General features: G+C 43.7%; 1 long non-coding RNA gene across 1 annotated transcript in view; it reads left to right on the top strand.

The window, feature by feature from the left end:
• LOC128777327 (uncharacterized) overlaps positions 1 to 18,645 on the top strand; it is a 32,546-nt gene extending 13,901 nt beyond the window's left edge. The window contains exon 2 of the long non-coding RNA XR_008422594.1: positions 16,779 to 18,645. This is a non-coding gene — a long non-coding RNA (uncharacterized LOC128777327). The remainder of the gene's footprint in view (positions 1 to 16,778) is intronic.
• The last annotated feature ends 466 nt before the right edge of the window (positions 18,646 to 19,111 follow it).

Genomic DNA, 19,111 nt, shown 5'->3' with positions numbered 1-19,111 from the left:
AATCACGTCCTGTGGAGGTGAATGACGAAGGTGTTGCCGTCACCTCTTCGTTTTTCAACAGGCAGAGCTGGCAGGGGAGAGTGCACTGCTTCCGTAATCTGTGGACATCCTGCTTCAGACAAGGTTGCCCTTTCTCAACCCTGAAAGGAACGGAAGAGGGAAGGCAGGGGCCCACCTACTGTGCCTGGGAAACCGGATGGGCTTCCTGCCTCTGCACCCTTCTTGGCTTGCATTCCTGTCCCCGGTGGCTCACCTGCTCTGCCCTGCATTTCCTTACTTCTTGACTTTATCAGGCCAGTCCCTCCTCCTAAAAGCATGAGCCTCTCGTATCTTTCTAGTAAATCCCCATTTTGTTTAGATACCCGGGTTCCATTGTCATCGCCACTGAACTTTTCTAAGCAACACCATTACTCTTACCCAAGAGGGCTGACTAGTACAGGCATCCAAACTGGTGTTCACGTCAGCTGTGAGGACAGTTACCAAGCAAACCCATTTTTGCTTGTAACAGGATTCTGGGGCGGTGGGGTCATTGACAGCTTCCAGATTTACTAGCTCTTCGGGGTTCCTGCAGTTTCAGGGACTCCTAAGGAGCTTCTTGGAACAGTTGTGTCGTGCAGGGCAATCGCCCCTCAGAGGTTAGGTTCCTAGAAGACTGGGGCAGCCTCTAAGCTCCTTGCTCCGGACGCTTCTCCCTCCTCCCTGCAGGAACAGTTGCACCCCCACTTTCTAACAAATGATGGTGACAGTGTGGCAGAGATTCTGTTCCATGAGCTTATTTATTCTCCGTGGAACAGATTTTATTTATTTATTCACCTAACAATTTTTGAGCACCTGTCATGGCCACTTTGTGCCGGGGACAGACGGATGTAAACCCCTAAGCCTTATATGCTATCAGGGAAAGGGAAAATAAAAACAGCCCTAAAAAGATAAACTAGTAAGATGATTTCAGGTAGACCTAAGTGACACGGAGAAAATAAGCATGTAGAGAAACGGGGAGGACAGGAGAGAGCTCCTTAGCTCAGAAAGTCAGAGAAGGGCACTGTGGGGAATGGACAAATCTGCGAGCTGAGAGGGGAGGAAGAGCCTGCCTGTGGGGAAGAGCAGGAGGAGCTTTCCAGACGGAGGGAAAGACAAACGGAAAGGTCAGGAGCTGGGCACGGGCTTGGAACCCCGGCGGAGCCATCAGAGCCCTGCAAGGTCACACACGTGAGGGGAGGCCCTGGAGGGGGCAGCGAGGGCTGCTCACGCCGCAGGGGCGGGGACTAGCACTCAGGTGTTGGGGTTTTTGTTCCAATGGAAATAGGAATGGGAAGTGTTAAGCGGGGAGGTTCCTAAGATCTGATTTGCGATTTGGAAAGGTCACTGTGATTTGTGATTTGGAAAGGACCGCGATGGGGCGAGGCTGGAAACGGGAGACAGGCAGGGAGCTTGCTGCTGAGGCCAGAGACGGCAAAATGGCAGGAAACCATCTGATGATGCAAAGCCGAGCTTAGGCATCTGAAGTTCCTCCAAAACATCTCCAGCAGTCACAACCTACCACTGCAACCCAGAAACACAGCAATTATGTGCCAGAAAAAACCACATGTGTTTATGCTCAAACAATAGTAATTACAGGGCCCCTCCTTCTCGTGCCTTCCCTGCTGACTCCTGACTGCCCTAACAATTAACTCCTGCCAGCCAGCCACCTCCTTAGTCCACCTGCTCTCAAGGCTCTGCTACCCTCTGCACACCCCCCACCCCCACGTTGTGTGCTTCCATCATCAACTTGTTATTAGTGTCTCAGGGATCAGATAGATTTTTAGAAATAAGATTCACATATTACAGATTATTTGATTACTTTGACATGATTTAGTTTTTCATCTCAAGTCCTTCATCATTCTAGAAGGATGATTCACTCATCCCTTTGTCCATTTATTCACTCATTCGGTCAACCGACATTTGTCGAGTCCCCGTGCTGGGTAGGAGCTGGAGACATCACGACAAAGGCATAGATCTCGGATCCCACTCGCGGGGAGTTGTCATCTGCAGCACACCCTCCATGACTAATTAAAAAAAAAAACAACTTTGTTTTAACGTTTTTGAGAGACAGAGAGAGACAGAGTGTGAGTAGGGGAGGGGCAGAGAGAGAGGGAGACACAGAATTTGAAGCAGGCTCCAGGCTGTGAGCGGTCAGCGCAGAGCCCAAAGCAGGTTCAAACTCACAAACCGTGAGATCATAACCTGAGCCGAAGGCGGATGCTCAACCAACCAAGCCACCCAGGCGCCCCTTTCCATGACTAATTTTAAGCTAATTTTGCTTCCAGCAAAGAATGGTGCTGATTTTAAGCTCTCAGATTTTATGGCGACTAGCTCTTGGTGAGGGGCCAACACCAGCTAGGTTTTCAGACCCCAGAACTAGATACTGTCTCTTTCTAGTAAAAGGAAGGAAATGAAAATTCACATTTATGGACTGTTTGCTCTGTGCCAGGTTATACCGTTTGCACACTGTTATATAGCCAGTGAGTTTCAGGACTAAGTCTGAAACCAACTCTGCCTGACTCAAAAATTCATGCTCTCAGGGCACCTGGGTGGCTCAGTCGATTAAGCATCCGACTCTTGATTTCAGCTCCGGTCTGGATCTCGAGGTTCATAAGTTCAAGCCTTGCATCGGGCTCTGTGCTGACAGTGAGAAGCCTGTTTGAGAGTCTTTCTCTCTGTTCCCCTTCCCCCCCTAAAAATAAACATAAAAAAAAAATCCACACTCTCTCCATTCCACAGTTTCAAGAAATAGATCACATTCAAAGAGAAGGGAAGAACTTGGTTACATGCTCAGGCCCTCCTCAGTCCAAGAAAAGTGTGCCCCGTAAAGATAAGGAAGTCACATGTCAGGGATGATAAAGTCTAAACAGCAACAAAAGAATCACGAAAACTGTAACAATCCCAGAGAGACATCCTGGGAAAACCCAACAAGCTGTCTCCTTCACAGAACAAGTCACTGAAAGGCCCTGGAGAAAGATTAGAAACCGGACAGGTTGAGGAATAATTATGCCCCTGAACTGTTTGCTGGGAGGCTAGGTGTGCCAGATGCTGTATATTCAGCATCCAGCTGCCTGGGGCAGTGGTGGGGTGGGGTTGAGGGGGGGGGGTTGTCTCTCCCCGGACTTCCAGTCAAAGTCAGCCAAATGGTGCCCTCACCTCTGGGGTCAGGAAGAAGAGCCTTCCAGGTCTCTGCCTCTCAGCCCTGGTATCTGTCCCCACTGGTTTATTGGCAGGCCAGAGAGAGCAAGAAGCCACATGAGAGAGGACAGATTTTTTTAGGAGTGTCTATTTTAAAAATTTCGACAAAACTGATAACATCGCTTTGGTAACAAATGTTACCGTAGTAAGCCAGAGAGAGCCCGTTTTACAGGAAATTCTAAGAGAACACAAGTCTTTAAGGAAACTTCATGATTTGGGCGGGCTGCTTCAAACTTTGTTTCCAGTCGCCCGAAGATCCATGACCTTTGATAGGAAATACTGAGGCATTCTATGCAGCTTATCTCATACTTGTGTCAATTGAACTACCCGTCTCCCACCCTCAAATCCGTCTTAACCACCATGAACTGACTTTCATCCTAGGCACGATATTCTGCCAGGCCCTGTTTGAGATTAAGAAGATAGTGTTCATGTTGTAGTAGACCCTCAAATATGTCCACAATAACCATAATGTGATGTGTTCATTATGCTAGAGTGGAGGCATGTGGAAAGAGTAATGGGTACTGGGAGGGGGAGTGATTAATTTTACCTGGGAGAGGGGCCATCATGGAAGACTTTACGAAGAAGCTGAGGGGGAAGGACTCTGCTTTGGGGCTGTCCCTCATCCCCAGCAGAGGAAGCAGGGACCCCCTGGGAAGTGCAGAGTGGATTTGGGAAGCAGGGACTTCACTGTGGCTGAGTGTAAGGGATGTGGGAGGCACCTGTCATTGGTGAGTACGGTAAATTACTGCATTCAAGATCACACGGGCCTTGAATGCCATCCTGGGCATCCTGGACTTTATTCTGAGGACAATGGAGAGGGAGCACTGAGAGGTTCAGAATTGGTGAGAAATACTATCAAATCTGTGTTCTAGAACATTAGTGGGGTTGGGGGTGGCTTGGAGGGAAAAGGTCGGGTAGTTCAGGTTTCTGGAGCCAACCATCGATGCCTATCCTGAAACCAGCCACTAGGGCAGTCGTTCCTGTCACAGTCTAAGGACAGAGATTCAACACATTTATGGAACCCAATGACAGAGATTACACCCATTGATGGTATAATCTCCTCATAGGATAAATGCATATATTGCCAGACAACAATTTGGGGTACCTTTTTAAAATTTTTTTTAATGTTTATTTTTAAGAGAGAGAGAGAGAGAGAGAGAGAGACCAAGCACGAGTGGAGGAGGGGCAGAGAGAGGGAGAGACAGAATCCAAAACAGGCTCCAGGCTCTGAGCTGTCAGCACAGGGCCCAACACAGGGCTCGAGCTCATGAACCTCGAGATTGTGACCTGAGCCAAAGTTGGATGCTTAACCGACTGAGCCACCCAGGTGCCCCTTGGGTACAGTTTTGATAAGTGAATTTTAACATCATTGGTTTCCTCTCTGTACTCCTCTGTGTTTTCTTTTATGCACTTAAAAATACTATTCTGGGAAAGACTCCACGGACTTCATCAGACCAACAAAGGGGCTTACAGATCAAAGCCCTCAAACATTTGAAGGGATTAGTGGGCCGTCTTCTTTCCTTTCTCTACGTGTAGTAACTTTCCAATCGAGCAAGCATTGATTCAATACGTCACACACACTCAGGGTTGTGTCAGAGGCTTGTTCTCTGGGGATCTGGAACCAGGCTTCCTGGGCCAGAATCCCGGCTTTATCTTTTCTAGCCGTGTTCCTTGGACCAAATTCCTTGAATCTCCCAGTTTCCTCCTCTGTAAAACAAGGACAGTAATGGTATGCATTTCGTGCCATTGTTGTGAGAATGAAATCAGTTCATATGCAGGAAGTGTGAGCACTGTGTCCAGCTCCCTGTCCCCACGGGTCCAGACTGCAGTGTGTTTAGAGTATAATTAGGGAGGCGTGATAAGCTCAGGTAAGACTACTTGAGAAGAGAACCACAATATGGTACAACTCTTTCGTGTGGTTACTTTTCTCTGGGTCTTCTCCAGGATGACCCAGAAAATTCTGCTAAAAAGTAGTAATATAATCCCTTTAAAGTCCATACTTACCTGAAATTTCAATAGAAGTTTTAATTGGACTCCCCCAAAAAGTGGACAGTGAAGCAAAGGATTTGGGGCCAGTAGTATATTTGGGAAGTGATCCTGGGAAACAAGAAGGTGAGGAAGTGAGCTGGGGAAGGGAGGAAAGCCAACCTCCCAGGTTTCCTCGGAGGGCAGCTGGGCCTCAGTCCTGCCGGGGCCCCTCTGTGAGGCTGTACAGAAGACAACTCCAGTTGTCCCACAAGGGCTGAGGGGGCTGGTGGATTTATCCTCATCTCTTGAGGGGAGTCCTGGGGGTGCTACTCCCCGGCACTCCTGGCCGGTCTTGCTTGTGGGCCCAGCACGTGGCCAAAAGCCTGAAGGAATGGAGACACGGGGGTGCCTAAGGCAGAAAGCCAGTATGCTGAAGGATTGTCTTCTGACAACGTCTGCTTCAGTAGGGTGGGTGACTTAAACACCCTGGCCACAGTAAGCATGAGAGACAGGAAACAGATTCACTCTGACTTTATGTGAATAAAGATGTGATTGAAAGGGGTGCCTGGGTGGCTCCTTAAGGTCTGGCTCTTGACTTTGGTTCAGGTCATGATCTCACATGGGTTCGTGAGTTCAGGCCCCTTGCCAGGCTCTGAGCTGACAGCTTGGAGCCTGCTTGGGATTCTCTCTCCCTCCCTCTCTCTGCCCCTGTCCCATTCTCTCTCTCTCTCTCTCTCTTCTCTCTCTCTCTCTCTCAAAATACATAAACTTTAAATAAAAATAAAAATGCGATTGAAAGAGGTTCAACCCCAGCCTGGATCTTCTAACTTCTACCCCTCCCACCCTCACTTGTCACAGTCTGTGAATTTCACGGGTGGTTCCTTTTGCAACTTATGTGTGATTCAGTCTTTAAGGGTGTGTTTATCAGAAATTCTCACCACCTACTCTTTAAAGTCCACATATTATTATGGGTAAACTTTTCAATGATTTGAGTGGGGGGGGGGCAATGTCAGAAGATCCTCATTATTTGGGTATCTGCTGATTAGCCAAGAAAATTGAATTCCTGGAATGTTTCTTTTTAGCTGTTGTCTGTTAATCAAACAAACACCATGATTTGCACTGCAAAATCTTAGAACTGTGGGATGTTAGATTCATCTGGTTAGATTTCAGTGTAAGCACAGCCCTAAGAGCCTGCAGTTCTTTGAATACATGAATGACTGCCACAGTGTTAAATTCCATAAAAAGCAGTTACATCTGCTCAGTTTCCAGGTGACAGAGTGTGGATTCTGGCGAGGAAATTTATCATCATTGTTTAGAAAACGTATTTGATGTCAAGGCAGGTGCCTGGGTGGCTCAGTCGGTTGAGCGTCCGACTATGGCTCAGGTCAGGATCTCACGGTTCATGAGTTCGAGCCCCATGTCAGGCTCTGTGTTGAGAGCACAGAGCCTGGGGACTGCTTTGGATTCTGTGGCTCCCTCTCTGCCCCTCCTCTGTTTGCACTCTCTCTCACTGTTCTCTCTCTCTCAAAAATAAGTAAACATTAAAAAATTTTTTAAATAATTTATAAAAAAAGAAATTGTTTTTGGTAAAGAAAATGTAGAATGGCACATCTTTATCTGCACTATGAGTATAATAATGTATAAGTTATGGAAGTTTATAGACAAGAACCGGAAAGTAAAATGGGGAAATGAATACTGTTTTGCCAGTACAATTTTCTTTAAAAACAGAAGAGAGATCAGCAGTGCCCTTTACTCAAATCCCAGTGTGACATGAAATTTTTAGCACAATTTTAGTTAGCCTTGGCAACTTTTCTAGGCTCAGACCCAGTTACTGAGGAATTTTCCCCAAATTTCCCACCACCAATTTGTGTTTCCTCTAAAAATAGAGAAGGGGGGGGGGGTTAGTAACAGAAGCACCGTGAACATGGATGAACCTCAAAATCAGTATGCTAATGAAGCCAGACACAAAAGACCATCTATTGTATGATCCCACTTACCTGAAATTTCTAGGGACACCTTGCTGGCTCAGTTGAAAGAACATGTGACTCTGGATCCCGAGATCATGAGTTCGAACCCCATGTGGGGTGTAGAGATTACTTAATTAAATAAAACTTTTTTTTAAAGTTTTTTTTTTTTTTTTTTTTTTTTTTTAAGAGGCAAAACTATGTATATAGAAAGCAGATCAGTGGTTACCTAGTGGTGGCTGGGAACAGGGATTGGCTCGAAATGGGCATGAGAAAAATGTTCAAGGTGATGGAATTGTCCTAAAACTGAATTATGGTGATGGTTGCATAATGTGTAAATGTAGTATAACTCCCCAAACTGTGAGTTTCATGAGATGTAAATTATACAGTAAAACTGTTAAATGCACTGCCACGCTGTTTCTAAAATACAAGGAAATGTTAGAAAAACGATTTCTGGTTACTGTGGGATAGAAAAGCTCCTTGCCTCACAAATAACCTCCAGCAGCCCCCACAGATAAACCTCCCCAAACACGCACTGCAGGGGAAAACAGCACTCACTTTGCAAAGGAGCTTCAAGATAAGCCTCCTGACCTCCCTTCTAACAGATTGCCCCCCAGCACCCCACCCCCACCACAGACAGGCTAGACCAGCACTGTCCAGTGGAAATACAATGGGAGCCATGCATCTGTACTTCTGAGTTTTCTAGTAGACACGTTAAAATGTAAAAAGAAACAGGTGAGTTAATTTAAATATTTCCTGTAACTCAGTATGTCAAAATATTATCGTTTCAGCATATAATCAATATAAAAAATTTACCAGTGAGATGCTTTACATTCTTTTTTCATGCTGAATCTTTAAAATCTGATGTGTGTCTTACACGTCGAGCACATCTCGGTTCAGAGTAGCTAGGTTTTCAGGTGCTCGGAAGCCACAGGTGGACACGGCAGGCCTAGAGGCATCTAGCGTATTGACAATAATCCAGAGACTTCTTTTTTTTTTTTTTTTAATTTTTTTTTTTTTAACGTTTATTTATTTTTGAGACAGAGAGAGACAGAGCATGAATGGGGGAGGGTCAGAGAGAGGGAGACACAGAATCTGAAACAGGCTCCAGGCTCTGAGCTGTCAGCACAGAGCCCGACACGGGGCTTGAACTCACGGACCGCGAGATCATGACCTGAGCTGAAGTCGGCCGCTTAACCAACTGAGCCACCCAGGCGCCCCTGGAGACTTCAGATAATTTGTAAAGAGGGAGCTGTTTCATGCAAACAGCCACTGCTAATTAAAAAAAACAGACATGTAAAGGTATATGTTGAATTGTTCTGTGAAAGCACACTGATCTCTGTGTGCCTTACTTTTTTTTTGGTTAATTTTTATTTTCTTAAGTGTTTATTAGTGTTGCTCCTCTGTTGAAATCCCCCGCCTCTTTTTTCTATTTTATTTTATTTTATTTTATTTTATGTTATGTTATGTTATTTTATTTTATTTTATTTTATTTTATTTTATTTTATTATTTTATTTTATTTTATTTTTTCTATTTTTAAATACATTCAAGTTAGTTAGCATACAGTGCAATAATGTTTTCAGGAGTAGATTCCGGTGATTCATCCCCTATGTATAACACCCAGTGCTCATCCCAACAAGTGTCTTCCTTAATGCCCCTTATTGATTTAGCCCATCCCCCCCACCCACAGCCCCTCCAGCAACCCTCAGCTTGCTCTCTGTATTTAAGAGTCTCTTCTGTTTTGTCCCCCTCCCTGTTTTTACATAACTTTTGTTTCCCTTCCCTTATGTTCATCTGTTTTATGTCTTAAATTCCACATGTGAGTGAAGTCATATGATATTTGTCTTTCTTTGACTGACTCATTTTGCTTAGCATAATACCCTCTAGTTCCATCCATGTAGTTGCAAATGGCAAGATTTTATTCTTTTTGATTGCCAAGTAATATTCCATTGTATATACATACTACATCTTCTTTATCCATTCTTCTGTTGATGGACATTTGGGCTCTTTCCATACTTTGGCTATTGTTGATAGTGCTGCTATAAACATGGGGGTGCATGTGCCCCTTCGAAACAGCACACCTGTATCCCTCAGATATATACCTAGTAGTGCAATTTCTGGGTCGTAGGGTAGTTCTATTTTTAACTTTTTGAGGAACCTCTGTACTGTTTTCCAGAGTGGCTGCACCAGCTTGCATTCCCACCAGCAGTGCAAAAGATATCCTCTTTCTCTGCACCCTCACCAACATCTGTTGCCGGAGTTGTTAATTTTAGCCATTCTGACAGGTGTGAGGTGGTATTTCATTATGGTTTTGATTTGTATCTCCCAGATGATGAGTGATGTTTGGCATCTTTTCATGTGTCTGTTAGTCATCTGGATGTCTTCTTTAGAAAAGTGTCTATTCATGTCTTTTGCCCATTTCTTCACTGGGTTATTTGTTTTTTGGGGGTTGAGTTTGATAAGTAAGTTCTTTATAGATTTTGGATACTAACCCTTAATCTGATATGTCATTTGCAAATATCTTCTCCCATTCTGTTGGTTGCCTTTTAGTGTTGCTGATTGTTTCCTTCACTTTGCAGAAGCGTTTTATCTTGATAAGGTCCCAATAGTTCATTTTTGCTTTTGTTTCCCTTGCCTCCAGAGATTTGTTGAGTAAGAAGTTGCTGTGGCTGAGTTCAAAGAGGTTATTGCCTGTTTTCTCCTCTAGGATTTTGATGGCTTCCTGTCTTACATTTAGGTCTTTCATCCATTTTGAGTTTATTTTTGTGTATGGTGTAAGAAAGTGGTCCAGGTTCGTTTTTCTGCATGTCGCTGTCCAGTTTTCCCAGCACCATTTGCTGAAGAGACTGTCTTTATTCCATTGGATATTCTTTCCTGCTTTCTCAAAGATTAGTTGCTCATACATTTGGGGGTCCATTTCTGGATCTCTTTTCTGTTCCATTCATCTGAGTGTCTGTTTTTGTTTTTTTTTTAAATTTTTTTCAACGTTTTTTATTTATTTTTGGGACAGAGAGAGACAGAGCATGAACGGGGGAGGGGCAGAGAGAGAGGGAGACACAGAATCGGAAACAGGCTCCAGGCTCCGAGCCATCAGCCCAGAGCCTGACGCGGGGCTCGAACTCACGGACCGCAAGATCGTGACCTGGCTGAAGTCGGACGCTTAACCGACTGCGCCACCCAGGCGCCCCTGAGTGTCTGTTTTTGTGCAGTGCCATACTGTCTGGATGATTACAGCTTTGTAATGCATCTTGAAGTCTAGGATTCTGATGCCTCCCACTTTGGTTTTCTTTTTCAGGATTGCTTTGCCTATTCAGGGTCTTTTCTGCTTCCACACAAATTTTAGGATTATTTGTTCTATCTCTGTGAAGAATGCTGGTGTTTTTTTTTTTTGATAGGGATTGCATTGAATATGTAGATTGCTTTGGGTAGTATCAACATTTTAACAATATTTGTTCTTCCAATCCATGAGCATGGAATATTTTTTTCATTTTTTGGTGCCTTCAATTTCTTTCATAAGCTTTCTATAGTTTTCAGCGCATACATTTTTCACTTCTTTGGTTAGGTTTATTCCTAGGTATTTTATGCGTTTTGGTGCAATTGTAAATGGGATCAATTCCTTGATCTCTCTGCTGCTTCATTATTGGTGTATAGAATAGAAATACAACTGATTTCTGTGCACTGATTTTTTATCCTGTGACTTTGCTGAATTCATGGATCTATTCTATGATCAGTTCTAGCAGTTTTTTGGTGGGATCTTTTGGGTTTTCCATACAGACTATCATGTCATCTGCGAAGAGTGAAAGTTTGATTTCCTCCTTGCCGATTTGGATGCCTTTTATTCCTTTATGTTTTCTGACTGGTGAGGCTAGGACTTCCAATACTATTTGAATAACAGTGATGAGAGTGGACATCCCTGTCATGTTCCTGACCTGAGGGGGAAAGCTCTCAGCTTTTCCCCATTGAGGATGATATTAGCAGTGGGTCTTTCATATATGGCTTTTATGATCTTGAGGTATAATCCTTCTACGTCTACTTTCTTGAAGGGTTTTATCAAGAAAGGATGCTGCATTTTGTCAAGTGCTTTCTCTAAATCTATTGAGAGGATCATGTGGTTCTTGTCCTTTCTTTTATTACTGTGATGTATCACATTGATTGTTTTGTGGATATTGAACCAATCCTACATCCCAGGTATAAATCCCACTTGATTCTTTTAATGTATTGTTGGATCCAGTTGGCTAGTATCTTGTTGAAGATTTTTGCATCCATGTTCATCAGGAAAATTGATCTGTAGTTCTCCATTTTAGTGGGGTCTTTGTCTGGTTTTGGAATCAAGATAATGCTGGCTTCAGAGAATAAGTTTGGAAGTTTTCCTTCCATTTTTATTTTTTGGAACAGCTTCAAAAGAGTATGTGTAAAATCTTCTTTAAATGTTTGGTAGAATTCCCCTGGAAAGCCATCCAGCCCTGGGCTCTTGTTTTCTGGGAGATTTTTGATTACTAATTTGATTTCCTTCCTGGTTATGGGTCTGTTCAAATTTTCTATTTCTTCTTATTTCAGTTTTGGTAGTTTATATGTTTCTAGGAATTTATCCATTTCTTCCAGATTGCCTAATTTATTGGCGTATAATTGTTCATATATCCTCTTATTATTGTTTGTATTTCTGCTGTGTTGGTTGTGATCGCTCCTCTTTCATTCTTGATTTTATTTATTTGGGTCCTTTCCTTTTTCTTTTTGATCAGACTGGCTAGGGGTTTATCAATTTTGTTAATTCATTCAAAGAACCAGCTCCTGGTTTCATTGATCTGTTCTACTGTTTTGTTTTTTTTAATTTCAATGGCATTGATTTCTGCTCTAATCTTTGTTATTTCCCATCTTCTGCTGGTTTTGGGTTTTATTTGCTGTTCTTTTTCTAGCTCTTTAACGTGTAAAGTTAGGTTGTGTATCTGAGACCTTTCTTCCTTCTTTAGGAAGGCCTGGATTGCTATATACTTCCCTCTTATGACTGTCTTTGCTGCATCCCTCAGGTTTTGGGCTGTGATGTTATCATTTTCATTGGCTTCCATGTACTTTTTAATTTCCTCTTTAATTTCTCGGTTAGCCCATTCCTTATTTAACACGGTGTTCTTTAGTCTCCAAGTATTTGTTGTCTTTCTAAATTTTTTCTTGTGTTGATTTTGAGTTTTATAGCATTGTGGTCTGAAAATACACAGGGTATGATCTCGATCCTTTTGTACTTGTTGAGGGCTGATTTGTGTCCCAGTATGTGACCTATTCTGGAGAAAGTTCCATATGCACTTGAGAAGAATGTGCATTCTGCTGCTTTAGGATGAAATGTTCTGAATATATCAGTTATGTCCAACTGGTTCAGTGTATCATCCAAAACCATTGTTTCTTGTTGATTTTCTGTTTAGATGATCTGTCCATTGGTGTAAGTGGGGTGTTGAAGTTCCCTACTATTATGGTATTATTACCAGTGAGTTTTCTGTATGTTTGTGATTAATTGATTTATACATTTGGGTTACAACACATTGGGGGCATAGATGTTTACAATTATTAGATTCTTTTTTTTTTTAAGTTTATTTATTTATTTTTGAGAGAGAGAGTGAGCATGATGGGGGGAGAGGGGGAGAGAGAGAGGGAGAAAGAGAATCCCAACCAGGCTGCATGCTGTCAGCACAGAGCCTGACATAAGGCTTGATCCCATGAACTGTGAGATCATGACCTATACTGAAATCAAGAGTTGGACACTTAACCTGAGCCACCCAGGCATCCTGTTCCTCACTTAAAAAAAAATTAATTTTTCATATTATCCTGAGGAATTTTTTAACGTACTCAATGAGTTTCATTTTTAGGTCTTGGTGGTTAAGTTCCTATGGTCAGCACACACACAGTGTTTGAAATTAACATTGCAGAGCCATTTCAAGACTAGGAATTGAAACAAGATTTTAGTTTAGATGAAAGGTTATGTCCTTTATCAGCAAACTGGGTACTGTCCTCACCAAGGAACAGCTGTGATGATCTACAGTAATAGGTCTGTCTGGTTAGTATAATAATTGAACTAAAGCGACCAGCAGCCATTTAGAAATTATAGTGTCACAGATAAAGACTTACAGCTTGGGAGAGTCTTGGGTGGGCTTGTTTGGTTGGGTCTGGGTGTAGGATAGAGGTTGTCCAGTTTGGGATAATACAACCATTTGAAGTACTGTCGAGATTCTTATGCTACAGATGTGTTGATGTGTTCTGATCTGCTATCTCCATCATAGGTCGCTCTAGTTTATTCCACAATATTCTGTGTTTAACTTTCCACTTGTAGCCTACCCCCCAGCTTTCTCATGGAACTAAAGTTGTGCTGCAGCTGTAGCACCTGGAAAAATATTTCTTTCCTCAGAAGCACTGCATTTGCTCAGTAGACCCACAAATCCAAATAAAAAAGCAACCTCATAAAATCAGCAGGAAGGAAGGCAGCTGATTGATTTCTCAGTTCTTGTTCATTGTTCTTGGAAGTGCTTCTTTGCTCATGGTGACCTTTTCTTTATTCTTCCTTTCCTGTGAGTTAAAACCGTGCCCTTGGGACGCGGGTGTCTCTATCAGGCCCAACCGCTTTTTACTCCGTCTCCCTCTCTCCATTGCTTTTCCTTTACCTCCCATACAGATAGATTCACAGCCAGGGAAGGCATTGTTCTTAGAGCCATGGGATTATTAGGGACATTGGTCCCTGGAGGATCTCACACAGAAATTGAGATGGGACAGAAGCTCTTACCCTGGCCTTCACCTTTGGTCCCTGCAATTAACCTAGACCACTTTTGCTTCCCAGGTCTGCTCTACCCACTTTGTTCTCTGACTCTGTAGCCTCCGTTCAGGCTTCCAGGCCTCCCCGCTCTGCTTTGAATATTTATTTGTCTCTGTCTCAACCCACAGCCTTTTCCCACTTACACATCTGCCTCCAGCACCCCCCCCCCCCCCCCCCACAACCAGCACTACAGAATCAGAAACACTTCCACACCCAGAATCAGCCAGACTACTCCTCTCCCAGCCACCAACAGATCCTGGCCTATATTCACACTCAACTTGAGGGCTTAATTAGCGTTGCTACCAGTGGTCAGAACGGAGCTCCCACTTCTTGCACTTCCAAGATAGCTTCCCTTTTGGTTATTCAGCAAAGGAGCCCCTTTATTTTCTGAATGTTAAAGAAAAGTAAACTTCCATCATGCTCCTTGATGCATGGTTTAGGTTAGGTTCTCTGCAAAACAAAACCTCAGATAGACTTGGGTCTTGGGTCCAGGTAGCCTTTTTGGGAGGGGAGCCTGGGATTCTGGAGTGAGGGATCAGGGAGGGTAAAAGGAGAAAAAAGCCAGCAGGGGATGTGTTAATCCACTGGTTATTGTTGTGGACAGCTGGGCTCACTCTTACTGGGGACCCTCTGAAGAACTGTTGGAAAACACCCTACGGAATGTTGCCTCTGAAGAACCAGAGACTGGGGCATCCTTCCACTGAATCTCCATTCCTACAGTGGTTGAGGGCTGCCATGGGAGTGTTAACGCCCCTCTGAACCTTGGGCTGCCTGTGTAAGGGCTGAGGGAATTACCAAAGCTTTAAACAAAACCCTGAGGAAAAGTTGAGGGACTCCACCAGTATTTGAGGTGGACATTGCCAGTGTGTGTGAAGGATGCCTAGCCTGGCCACAGCTAGAATCCCAGAGGGGCTGGGGGATGTGAGCACAAAAACTACCAGCTGCTATTCATGAATGATCATTGAAAGCTATCCTTCTCACCCCCCTCGAAAAACAAAAACAAAATATGCTGAAATGGAAATATCCCTAAGACCTGAAATAACCTCTGCAGCTGTTTCTTCGTGTGAAGAAGATGGCAAACTCAAAGACAGCCAGCTTCCATATGGGCAGGTCAAGGCCAATGCAAGGGACCCTTTCGCTCACCTTATCTCCCAGAGCCTATGTGTTTGTAGCTAGTGAGCTAAAGTCAGGCAGAAAAGATGATCATCCCCAGACCTCTTGTCATTCTTCATCAGTCTTTTTTTTTTTTTTTTTTAACATTTATTTTTTGAGAGAGAGTGAGAGAGAGACACAGAATCTGAAGCAGGCTCCAGGCTGTCAGCACAGAGCCTGATGTGGGGCTCGAACTCACAAACCACAAAATGATGACTTGAGCTGAAGTCAGACACTTAACCAACTGAGCCACCCAGGTGCCCCTCTTCATCAGAGTCTTCTGGGAAGCCGACTCAGAGGCATGTTAGAGCTTGGGGATAGAACCTTTCCCCTCCTATGCAATCTGAGGCTTTGGGATCATGGAAAGTCAGGTTGCAAACTGCTAACTATGGGATTCCCAAAGCATCAAGATCATTCTAAACAGACAAGCAGACAATCTAGACCATGGAATAGGATAACCCAGGAGATTTGGAACCCTTCTAGTAGTTCATAATATAGTTGACCTTTTAAATAAGGATTGGTATCAGGGCGCCTGGGTGGCTTGGTGGGTTAAGCATCCGACTTCGGCTCAGGTCATGATCTCACATGAGTTCGAGCCCCGCATCAGGCTCTGTGTTGACAGCTCAGAGCCTGGAGCCTGTTTCAGATTCTGTGTCTCCCTCTCTCTCTGACCCTCCCCCGTTCATGCTCTGTCTCAAAAATAAATAAACGTTAATAAATAAATAAGGATTGGTATCATAGATAATTTATTCTTCATGATAGTTACCATTTATTGTACTCAGAATAGGTATACAGACCTTTATTTACATTAGCTTTTTTAACTTAAAAAAATGTATTTATTTATTGAGAAAGAGAGAGAGTGGGGGAGAACAGAGAGAGGGAGAGAGAATCCCAATTCTCCCAAGAGAATCCCAAGATGCAGGGCTCTCTCCCACGCATCGTGAGATCATGACCTGAGCTGAAACCAAGAGTCAGATGCTTAACCGACTGAGTCACCTAGGTGCCCCTACATTAGGTTGTTTGTTTTTGACAAATGCTTATTTATTGACTCTTTGAATTATATATTATACATTATTGCTAAAACACATTAGCTTTTTCTAAAAAGTTATTTGAGAGAGAGAGAGAGAGAGAGAGAGAGAGGCAGAGAGAATCCCAGGCAGGCTCTGTGCTGTCAGTGCAGAGCCAGACATGGGGCTTGATCCCACAAGGCCTGAACCAAAATCTAAAGCCAGAGGCTTAACAGACTGAGACACCCAGGGACCCCTACGTTGGCTTATTTAATACATAACAGCAAAGTAGATCTATTACCATCAGTTGACAAGGCAGTCATGACTCAGAGGTTAAAGACTCAGCTTTGCGCAGCCTCATAAGGAGCAGATCTGGGATACTAAACTAGTTCATGGGCAAAGACAGAAATATGGCTCCTGTTATGATTATATATACACCTTTTTATAGATCCAGGAAGACAGGCAGCCTAACGGGCCAGCCTATACCTCTATAAAATAGAATAGCAAATGGTTCAGAGCTCAGGTTTTGTGGTCAGATGATCTCTTTTGAAGACCATCAGGGAATAGAATTACATACAAAATTATCACCATGTCTTCCTTATAGTCTGTGATTAAATAGACTTTAAAAAACATTTTTTAAAAAATAACAGATTCTATGTGCACGGTGGGTTTTGTCCTAGATATCTGTCCTGAGAAACTCAACGTTTCCCAGAAAAAAGTAACATATTTTTGAAACAAAAACGATAACTTGTATCCCTCTACAAGATGCATTTGTGCCCCGATTCCAAAAATCTGCTTATTCTTTGGGTCGCACGTTTATATTTGGCAGCAAATTTCAGAAGTTTGCATGAACAAGCTTCCTTGGGCAAGTGTGGAAGGAAGAGCTTGTGTGCACGCCCAGGAGAAACGAAACTGCTGGCTTTGTGGGTTTGGAGGTCTTCCTACAACTTGGAGAAACCCTTTGAAGATCTACACTTGACTTTCTGGGCCTGCAAGCTTTCTTTCTCTTTTTGTTTTTTCTTGAAGCTCTAAGCATGGATTTCTGTTGTGCTCAGTCCAACTTCCACGTGAACCATCAGGAAGAAATTTCTCATCCATAGTGCAGACAAGTAGTAAGCTGGCACGTAGTAGGTCCTTCATGGAGTCAAAGATTCTCAGGATTAAAAGGGACTTTATGGATCATGAGCCTGCAGTGGACATCTGTGGTTTGGACCCATTCGTTTTGCAGCAAAACTTCTCAAAAAAGGTCTCTGTATATTTGCCATTTCCACTTGCCCACATCCACATTTTCCTCAAGCCTGTCCAGCCATGTTTGCTACTCCCACTCGCTGAAATTGCTCTATCCAAGGTTTCAGAAGGAGCTCATCTCACCCAACTGGGTGATCATTTTTCTACCCCTATCTCTTCCTCCGCCATCCAGAAGCATTCAACACAGGGACCTCTCCTTCCAGTTTGAAATATTCTTCTTTCTAGCTTTCATGAAACCACAATCTCCAGGCTCCTCCTGCCCTCCCAGCCTCTCCTTTTTTTTTTTTTTTTAATTTTTTTAATGCTTATTTATTTTTGAGAGAGACAGAGCACGAGTGGGGAAGGGGCAGAGACAGAGAGGGAGACACAGAATCTGAAACAGGCTCCAAGCTCTGAGCTGTCAGCACAGAGACAGACATGGGGCTTGAACTCGGGAATGGTGAGATCATGAGCTGAGCCTAAGTTGGACGCTCAACCCACTGAGCCACCCAGGCACCCCCAGCCTCTCCTTCTTAATCCCAGTTATTGAATTTTAGTTTTTGCCCATCCTGGGGCTCTCTCCACACCACCTCCCTGGTGTTATTCCTTCCAGGCTTCTGGCTTTCAATACTGTCTTTTACTGATGATTCTCAAATTTATGTTCTGAACTCCAGACTTAAGTATTCAACTGCTTACTTAACTTTGCCTTTTGGATGCCTGACAAACATCTCAAACTCAGTATGTGAAAAACCCTCTCCTCCCTGGGTCTTTCTCTTTTCAGTAATGGGACCACCACGAACCCACTTGCTCAGGCCAAAAGCTTAGAAGTCACACCTGATTTCTCTCGTCTCCCTATCTGGTGGCTCAGCAAGTCCTGTGGGCTTCCTCTCCTCAGTATATGTGCTAAATTCATCTACTTCTCTCAGCTTTCCACTTGTCCATCTCTCATCTGGATGACTGCCGTAGCCTGCTCCTGGTCTCTCTGCTTTCACCTCTATCCTCCTATAATCCATTCCCAGAGCTGATCTTTTAAAAATGGAGGTCAGATAATGTGGCTCACTGGTTTGAAACCATCCAGTGGCTTCCTATCACTCAGAATGAAATTCAAATCCCTCAATTAGAGTCATAAGGCATGACTTAGCCCTGGGGTCGGCAAACTTTTCTGTAAAGGCCTAGATAGTAAATATTTTAGGCTTTGTGAGCCATATGGTCTGTGTTTAAACCACTCAGCTCTGCTGTTGTAACAAGATAGCAGCCATAGACAATATGGTAAACAAATGAATGTGGCTGTGTTCCAATAAAACTTTATTTACAAAATCAGGCAATGGGCTGGATTTGGCCTATGGGTCACAGTTTGCTGACCCCTATCTAAGTTCCTTTCTACCCTTTCCAACTCCATCATACATCACTCTGCCCTCCATTATGGTATCACTCTGGCTGGGAAAGATAGCCCCCCAGGATGGCTGCCACCAGTTCCTTTTGTCCTTATATACTAATGTCAGACCCCTTGAATATGCTTGAATATGCTGGCCCCACTCCTCTAGCCAATGGAATGTGGTAAAATTGATGTTCTAGGACTTCTGAGCTGAGGCCTTGAGAAGATTGGCAACTTCTGCTTCCTCTCTTGGAATCCAGCCACCGTGCTGTGAGAAAACAAAAGCCATACAGAGAGGCCATGTGGAGGAGAACTGAGAAGTTCTGGGCCATAGTCGAAGATGAGCCCGTGGCCTGCAGCATTGACTGTTGGCCATGTGAGTCAGCCATCTTGGATATTCCAGTCTCCTTG

This window comes from Panthera pardus, unplaced genomic scaffold (assembly GCF_024362965.1).
Source record: "Panthera pardus isolate Hobbes unplaced genomic scaffold, ASM2436296v1 HiC_scaffold_16, whole genome shotgun sequence".
Classification (NCBI taxonomy): Eukaryota; Metazoa; Chordata; class Mammalia; order Carnivora; family Felidae; genus Panthera; species Panthera pardus.
The sequence above is the reverse complement of the archived record's forward strand: the minus strand, read 5'-3'. Positions and strand labels throughout refer to the sequence as shown.